Source organism: Dipodomys merriami, unplaced genomic scaffold, assembly GCF_024711535.1.
Source record: "Dipodomys merriami isolate MVZ:Mamm:240054 unplaced genomic scaffold, mDipMer1.0.p SCAF_48, whole genome shotgun sequence".
Classification (NCBI taxonomy): domain Eukaryota; kingdom Metazoa; phylum Chordata; class Mammalia; order Rodentia; family Heteromyidae; genus Dipodomys; species Dipodomys merriami.
In genome coordinates this window covers 7,364,422-7,373,009 of record NW_027206046.1, presented here as the reverse complement: position 1 = coordinate 7,373,009, position 8,588 = coordinate 7,364,422, and the positions used below count along the sequence as shown (strand labels likewise).

The 8,588-nt window shown below is 50.2% G+C and overlaps 1 protein-coding gene across 6 annotated transcripts in view; it reads left to right on the top strand.

Moving 5' to 3' along the window:
- The first annotated feature begins 3,662 nt into the window (after positions 1–3,662).
- Fam81a (family with sequence similarity 81 member A) overlaps positions 3,663–8,588 on the top strand; it is a 39,600-nt gene continuing 34,674 nt past the window's right edge. Inside the window, exon 1 of one of the 6 annotated variants that reach the window (XM_069995283.1) lies at positions 3,663–3,744. The gene's annotated coding sequence lies outside the window, so the exon portion shown is untranslated. The other 5 variants (XM_069995287.1, XM_069995284.1, XM_069995286.1 and 2 more) reach the window with 5 other exon arrangements.

Sequence of the window (8,588 nt, the reverse complement as noted above, 5' to 3'; positions counted from 1 at the left end):
TAACTCTTCTGATTGAATTTAGAAAAAAAAAATAGGATAGGAAAAGCTAAACTTGAACTTGTGATGTAAGATGTTTGGGCAGAAGTCCTTGGCCAGGACCTGGTCCACCTCTGAGGCTGAGAATAGGGTAGGCAGGTGGAAGGGAGATCTTAGCGGTTGATGCAGGAATGAGGGTGCAGCACAGTGATGAAGCATTTGCCTATTGCATACAAGATCCCTGATCGAATCCCCTGCACATCACAGAAATAAAATAAGGAAAAAGAACTGGGGAGGGGCTGGGAAGGTGGCTTAGTGGTAGAGTGCTTGCCTAGCATGCATGAAGCCCTAGGCTTGATTCCTCAATACCACATAGACAGAAAAAGCTGGAAGTGGTACAGTGGCTCAAGTGGCAGAGTGCTAGCCTTGAGCAAAAGAAACTTAGGGACAGTGCCCAGGCCCTGAGTTCAAATCTCAGGACTGGCAAACACACACACACACACACACACACACACACACACACACACACACACACACACACACACACACCCCACCAGCCAAACTACTGACATCAAGGACTAAGTGTACCAGTCTGGTGGTAGCAAACACTGATTCCACAGCCAGTGCTGGTGACATTCATCCTCAATGATGGGCACTAGGAAGATGACCACTTCATTCCACAGTGGAAGTAGGGAGGCTGGAACCCAGATGCACCTAGTACATAATTACTGTGGCCTCTCTCCCCTCCCTCCCTCCCTCCCTCCCTCCCTCCCTCCCTTCCTTCCTTCTTGTGTGTGAGTGCTAGGGCTTGAATTCATAGCCCTAGGCATGTCCTTTAGCATTTTTACTTAAGCTTGGCATTTGACCAATTGAACCACAGCTCCACTTCCAGTTGTTAATTGGAGATAGTCTCACAGACTTTTCTGACCAGTCTGACTTCCAACTGTGATCCTCAGATCTTAGCCTCCTGAGTAGCTAGGATTACATGTGTGATCCTTAGATTACAGATGTGAGCCACTGGTTCCTGGGGCAGTTGCTTTTCTGGGGCCTAGTTAGCTAGGCTGACTCAAGTGGGCTGGGCAGGAGGATTCAGATAGACAATACAGAAACTGTACTGCCACAAAGCCCAGCATTGTTCTTTGAGAAGATAGAAGAGGTTATTTAGATTAGGTGCTGCTAAATTGATCCAAGTTAAGAGTTCCTAGGACAGCATGCAGGGGAAGAGCTGGAAGTTAGCTGGGTGGGGGGGACAGGAGAAGAGTAGTTGGATGTGGTCCAAGGCAAGCAGTACCAGTAAGAAGGTGAGGAGTTGAGGCAAATTCTATCTCCACAGGTAATAAGATAGTTAGGTCAGTATTAATGAGATCTTCATACTTCTGACTAGATTTTACAGAAGAGTGGTTAGTAATAATAAAAATGTTATATTAGCTACAGTAAGTAATATTATATAATAAAAACTAAGATAGTATTCTAAGGGTTTTGTTGCTGTTGTTGTTTTGTGCCAGTACTGGGGCTTGAACTCAGGGCCTGGATTCTAGCCCTTGGTTCTTTTTCACTCAAGGCTATTGTTCTACCACTTAAACCACAGCTCTACTTTCTGCTTTTTTTGGAGTGTGTGTGTGTGTGTGTGTGTGTGTGTGTGTGTGTGTGTGTGCCTAGCACTCAACCACTTGAGCCACAGCACCACTTCTGGCCTTTTCTGAGCAGTTTATTGGAGATGAGAATCTCACAGACTTTCCTGCCCTGGCTGGCTTTGAACCAAGATCCTCAGCCTCCTGAGAGTACCTAGGATTACAGGCATGAGCCACCAGCATCCCACTTACTTTCTGCTTTTTTTGGGGGGGGGGGATAGGCTAACTGGAGATATGTAATTAAATTTGTCTCCAATTGGAGATAAAATTTCATGGACTTTACTGCCTTGCTGCCTTTGAACCTTTGATCCTTAAATCTTAGTTTCCCAAGTAGCTAGGATGATAGGCGTGACCCATTGGTGCCTAGGTATAATTGTTTAGAAAGGAAATAAATATTGGCTTAAGTAGAGGGGTGTATGCATGTGATCAGAGCCACTCATCTTCCAGGTCTTCCTCTTCCTTACCTGTGAGTAGGAAGGAATCTGTGGTAAATAAAATATCCAACCTGCCAGATACTGGTGGCTCATGCCTGTCATCCTAGTTACTCAGGATGCGGGGATCTGAAGATCATGCTTCCAAACCTGGCAGCCAGGGCAGTAAAGTTCGTAAGTCTTTTTATTTTTTATTTTTTGGTTGGTCATGGGGCTTGAACGGGCCTGAGCGCCATCCCTCAACTCTTCAGCTCAAGGCTAGCGCTCTACTACTGGAGCTACAGCGCCACTTCCAATATTCTGGTAGTTTATTGGAGATATGAGTTTCCTGCCTGGGCTGGCTTTGAACTGCGATCCTCAGATCTCAGCCTCCTGAGTAGCTAGGATTACAAGCATGAGCCACTGGCGCCCGGCTAAGTTTGTGAGTCTTATAACCAATGAAACACCAAAATGCCCAAAGCAGAGCCAGAGTACAGAAACCTGCACTCACACACTAAAAGTATCCAAGCTACACTTTAGGGGTGATCCGAACTGGGAGAGAGAGGAACAGAAAGAGCTCCTGTCACCTTGTTATGAAGCCAAGAGTGCATGTGGTGTCATGATGGAGCAGGTTTAGGGAGAGTGGAGTAGGAAGGAGAGAGGGAGGAATAAGACAGGTGTGCAACGTCTTACTTCTTCATCTCTCCTTCCTATTCCACTCTCCCTCATCCTGGTAGGCACAATCCTACCTGAAAACAGGAAATAACCATTTGAACCTTTCACTGAACTCTGCATGATGGGCCAATGTTCGGAATGAGTCCTTTCTGCTTACCTACAAGCTCCCAGACATTGCTTATACTTCAAGTATTTTCTGAGTGGCAGAAAGTCACTGAGAAATTCAGTGAGCCTGTCATTACTGAGACAGAAAATTCAATTGAGTATATTGCAGAGCACAGATTATGTGTCAAGCCTTGGAAATCTAATGGAGAATTGGGGGGAAAAAACCCAATCATGGAGGGAAGAGGGATTTGTCAGATCAGATCTCCAGATCGCAGGATGTAAACGCTTTTGACTCTTGGTCACAGCAGGTGGTAGGATGTGCTTTTGTGGTTATTTGATTAACAAATGTCCCGTTGTAAGCTCCTGGGGAGAAGAGTGGTTTTTGGTTTGTTTGTTTGTGCTGATCCTAGGGCTGGAACTCAGGGCCTGGGATCTGTCCAGAGATTTTTTCACTCAAGGCTGGTGCTCTACTTTGTGAGCCACGTCTAGCTTCATTGAAGGTAAAGAATCTCACAGACGTTCCTGCCCATGCTGGCTTCGAACTGTGATCCTCAGATCTCAAACTCCTGAATAACTAGGATTATGGGTTTTTTGAGCTACCAGTGCTCGGGTGGTTGTTGTTGCGTTGTTTTTTGTTTTGTTTTCATTGTGTCTGAGAGCTAATCACTTGGCGCAGGCATTAAGATAGATACATACAGATACACACAGTGGACATACGCATTCGCCCTTTGTGGGAGGGGATATTATTTTAGGGTACACTTGGGGAACCGCTGCGGAACACTGCACACAGATGATGGCTGGGGTGAGGATTCCAACTCTGACTTCATTACCCCCCCCAATCCCCCCCCTCCCCGCCTTCTTACCGCGTCACGCTCCTTTCCCTGGGTTGGAGGAACTCAGGCAGTTTTTGGAGCCAGACTGCAACCTGTCCTGCACCGGATTATGAGGTATGAACCAGATCCAGGAGGCGGGCAAAAGTGGGGTTCCTTCCCGAACTCCCCTTAAATCCCGCCCACCCCACGGAGAGGAAGCAAAATTCGAAAGTGACTCCCAACACGGCGGAGAGCCAGGTGGGAAGGGGAAACACAAGACTCCCGGGGAGGCGGGAGGGGAGCGGGAAGGGCTGGGGAAGAAATGGGGGTGAGCATCCTTCCTGGGCACTCAAGACCCCATCCCCGGGGTGGGGGGAGAGAAGAGGGCCGCGGGGCCAGGGCTGATGGGAGAGAAGGTGCTTGGTGCCCTTCACCTGCACAGGTGTGGGGCGTCTGCAAAGATGCGGCGGGGGAGGGGCGGTGGTTTAGTAAATTGGGGGGTGCAGGGGACCTGGGAGAGAGGTAAAGGGCGACCCCCCCCAGCCCCGGGTGATGACCCTTCCCAGGCGTCCTCGCCACCCCTATACCTCTGCCATCACGACAGGATTTATTTTTCCAATAGAAGCGAAATCCCCGCCCACCAACTCCGGGGTTCAGGGAGGAGGAGGAGGAGGAAGGAGGAGGGAGGGGGGGAGGCGAGCTCTGCGGGGAACCAGCCGCCGCCGCCGCCGCCGCCGAGAGGCTATTTTTGGGGTGTTGGGAACGCGGTGGAGGATGGGGCGGCGCCGGGCCGCGCGCTGGTGCGCGGGGAAAGCCTCGGGCTCCGCTGCCACGGCAACGGCGTCCAGGCAACGCGCCCGGAAGACGGGCGGCCCGAGACCCCCCCCTCCAGCCTCCCTCCTCCCCCCTCCCTCCCTCCCCGCCTCCCTCCTCCCCCTCCCTCCCTCCCCCCCAGCCTCCTCTTTCCCCTTGCCTCCCCTCCCCCCTCTCCCCTCCCTCCTTCCCCTTTCCTTGACTCCCCTCCTCCCCCTCTCTCTCCTCCTCCCCTTCTCCTTCCCCTCCCTCCTTCCCACCCCTGGCCTCCCTCTCCCTCTTCCCCTCCCTCCTCCCCGTCTCCCTCCTCCCCAGCCCTCTTCCCTCCTCCCTTCCCGCCCGAGCCGGGAACCCAGGCGCGCGCTGATTGGACGGCGCTTCCCCGCGGCGCGGGCACCGCACCCGGGTGCCCCGCACAGCCCGCCCCGCCCGCGCCAGCAGCCCGGCCACCGCACCCGGACCCGCGGGCCGAGGACATGGGTACCCCAAGGGCGCCCACCCCTGGGGCCGGTGAGTGCTGCGCCCCGCGCCCCTCGGCGGGGCGTCCTGCCTGCCGGTCGCCGGTGACCTTGGAGCCGCCCCTCTGTGGATAGATGGGCACGGGGCGGCGTGGGGAGGGGGGCCGGGAGCACACGGGGCTCCCCGAGTTCCGCGTGAGCCCCGCTGCCCGCCGGAGGGTTAAGCGCATGCTGACGCCGAGGGGTGAAGTTGGGCACGGAGCGCACCCGGCAGTGGCTGCGTTGCATGCGAGCAGAAGCGGGGAGGCCCCGGGGCCGCTTCGGGGTGCGGAGAAGGGGGGAGTCAGCCTGGGCACCCACAACCCCTTGACCTTGGGCAGGTGAACCGTTCCGCTCCTTCGCCTCTTCCTTTTCATCTCTGCAAGGAGGCGTTTGCGTTCTGTGCATTTGCTTCTCTCTGTCTCTGTTTCTGTCTGTCTGTCTCTCTTGCAAGTACCGTTCTGCGGGCAGTGGAGATATGGAAGATCTACCCATGTTTATTTATTCTACAAGGGGTTTCCATTAACTGGCTTCCAAAGTAGCAAGAGACGTTTCTCTTTGGGGGGAAGTTACGGTCAGTGAGTGGTCACCGTGGCCTCGGAAGAGGCACACGTTTGGTGCCTTGAAGTCGGGAAGAAAATCAGGGCCACTGTTCCTTAAGTTCTTCTTTCCTGCAGTTGATCTAATAGGAAACTTTGTGTCTGAACAGGTAAAATCAAAACCCAGTAGTGGCAGGCAGCAGCAAATTAAGTGAGTCATTTCTTCAATGCGCCTGAGGTTGTGTGTGTGTGTGTGTGTGTGTGTGTATGCATATGTGTGCACGCATGCGCACTTTCAGTTTAAAGTCTGCATGCAAGGGCTAGAAATTATTTCATAGGCGTAATCTAAAATAATACTAGACACTGAATCCCTAGGAGCTCTCTTCTAAGCAGCTTGCTCTTTTAAGTAAGAGGTTTTTAGCCCAAGGCTGGTGGCTCATGCCTGTTACCCTGGCTTTTCAAGAGGTTGAGATCTGAGGATTGTGGTTTGAAGCCATCCTGGGCAGGAAAGTCCATGAGACACTTATCTCCAATTAACCAGCAAAAAGCCAGAAATGGAGCTGTGGCTCAAGTGGTAGAGCCTTACTTAGCCTTGGCATGCATGTGTGCATGCACACACGCGCACATGCGCGCGCACACACACATCAGGGTGGGGTTAGACCCTAGAAAAAAACTCATTTAAAAACCAAACCCTCAAAAGGAGAAATAGCAGAGGACACACACACACACACACACACACACACACACACACACACACACACACATTTTCTTTTTTTGTCAGTGTTGGTGTTTAAGCTCAGGGCCTCATACTTGCTCAGCTTGCTTGGCTGGTGCCTTACTCTTTGACCCAGGCTTCTAACCTGTTTTAATCGGCGATGGGAATCTTACAGGGTTTTTTTTGCCTGGAATTGCTTTGGATCTCCATCCTCCTGATCTCAGCTTCCTGAGTATGTAGGATTATAGGTGTCGGCACTGGTGCCCAGCGCTTGCAGCTATTCTAATGCTTGCTTCTTGCTAGTGACATTGGACTCTCTTCATTCCCTGACCTTGAAATTGGCCAACATCCGCTCTGATGGCTCCATGTTCACTGTACTTCAACCATGAAAATCTCCCACAAGCTCCATGTGGGGCCAGGATTTTTCTTCTCTTGAGATCTGGAGCTTGGACTTCTGCCTGTTTGGCTGAGTCTTTCCACCTGCTGTGGCTGAGTGCCTTACCCACGGAGCCCTTCTCCGCTCCCTGTCTGTACTTGGAGTGTATCAAATCTGGAATCCTTTGTTATAACACATTAGCTTCTCATGTTGCAGCCCTGTGGCCAGGCCCCCCTCACCCCACTCCCATTCCACGTTCTGCCCCCAACTGCTTGCCAAATTATCCAGGAGAAAGTCACCCAACACCTTCCCACTTTTTTACACTGCAAATTTATGCTGTCTTTAATTTCTCTGGGGGCTCTATGTGTGTGTGTGTGGGGGTGTCCTGGGGCTTGAACTCAGGATCTGGGCACTGTCCCTTAGCTTTTTCATTCATAGTTGGTGCCCTACTACTTGAGTCACAGCTCCACTTCTGGCTTTTTGCTGGTTCATTAGGGATGAAAGTCTCATAGATGTGTTTCTGCTTGGGCTGGGTTTGAACTGCGATCCTCAGATCTGTCTTCTGAGCAGCTAGAATTATAGATGTGAACCACTGGTGCTCAGCTTGAGGGCCAAGTCTTTTTATTGTTACTTAAGGTGAAGAGACTGTAGTTGAGGGAAATAAGAATAAATTAGGGGAGTTGTTGTTTGTAAGAGGCCAATCTGAGAAAGGACTCTGGCTGGCTACCTGACCTTGGAACTGGGCCTGGTTTGCTCAGCCTCCTCCTCACCTCCCCCCAGATTTTATTCAGTGTTTAACTGGGAATCCTAACTCCCTGTTCATCCAAGCTGTGTTCTTCCTTCCATCCTCCCTCCCTTTTTTTTGTGTGTTGGTTGTGGGGCTTGAACTCTGGGCTTAGGTACTGTCTCTCAGCTCTTCAGCTCAAGTCAAGCACTCTACCACTTGAGCCACAGTGCCACTTCCAGTTTTCTAGTGGTTTATTGGAGATAAGAGTCTCGTGGACTTTCCTGCCTGGGCTGGCTTTGAACTGTGATCCTCAGATCTCAGCCTCCTGAGTAGCTAGGATTACAGGTGTGAGCCAATGGCATCCGACTGTGTTCGCCATTCTTAACTATTGGCCCTGAAAGAGTTCAGATTTGCAGAAAAGTTTTAGGAATAACTTGAATAATTCTGATATACATTTCAATTTAATGCTCTAAATAATTAACTTTTAACTACTCTGGCTTTTATCTTTCCTACTATCTAGCAATGTGGGAAGAAGAATATATGGTACATACACAGATGTCAATGTGTGTACATATATATAGTAATTTTATTTATTTTTTGCCAGTCCTGGGGCTTGAACTCAAGGCCTGGGCACTGTTCCTGAGCTTCTTTTGCTCAAGGCTAGCACTCTACCACTTGAGTCTGGCTTTTTCTGTTTATGTGGTACTGAGGAATCGAACCCAGGGCTTCCTGCCTGCTAGGCAAGCATTCTACCACTAAGCCAACTTCCCAGCCTATACAGTAATTTTTCCTGAACCATTTTAGAATAATGTAGATGTAATATACTTTTACTTTTCTAAATGCTCCAGTATACATTTCCTTCCTTAAAAGGACTGTTTTTGTACAATAGATGCAAAATCATGAAATTAACACTGAATTAGTGCTATTATAGAATCTACAGCCTTTATTCAGGTGTCACCAGTTGTCCTAATAACATCCTTTATATGTTAAAAAAAAAAGCTGTTAAAAAACAAAACATGACTTTTTTGGGGGTACAGGTTTCAATATTGCTTTAGCTTCTGTGTCCCTTTTCCTCCCTCCCTCCCTCCCTCCCTTCCTTCCTTCCTTCCTTCCTTCCATTTGTTTGTTGGTGCTGGTCCTGGGGCTTGAACTCAGGGCTTGAGCATTGTCCCTTAGCTTATTGTTCAAAGCTTTGTGCTCTCCACCACTTGAACCGCATCTCTTTTGAGCTTTTTGCTGGCTAATTGGAGATAAGACTCCCATGAACTTCATTGCCTGGGCTGACTTTGAATTGTGATCCTCAGATCTCAGC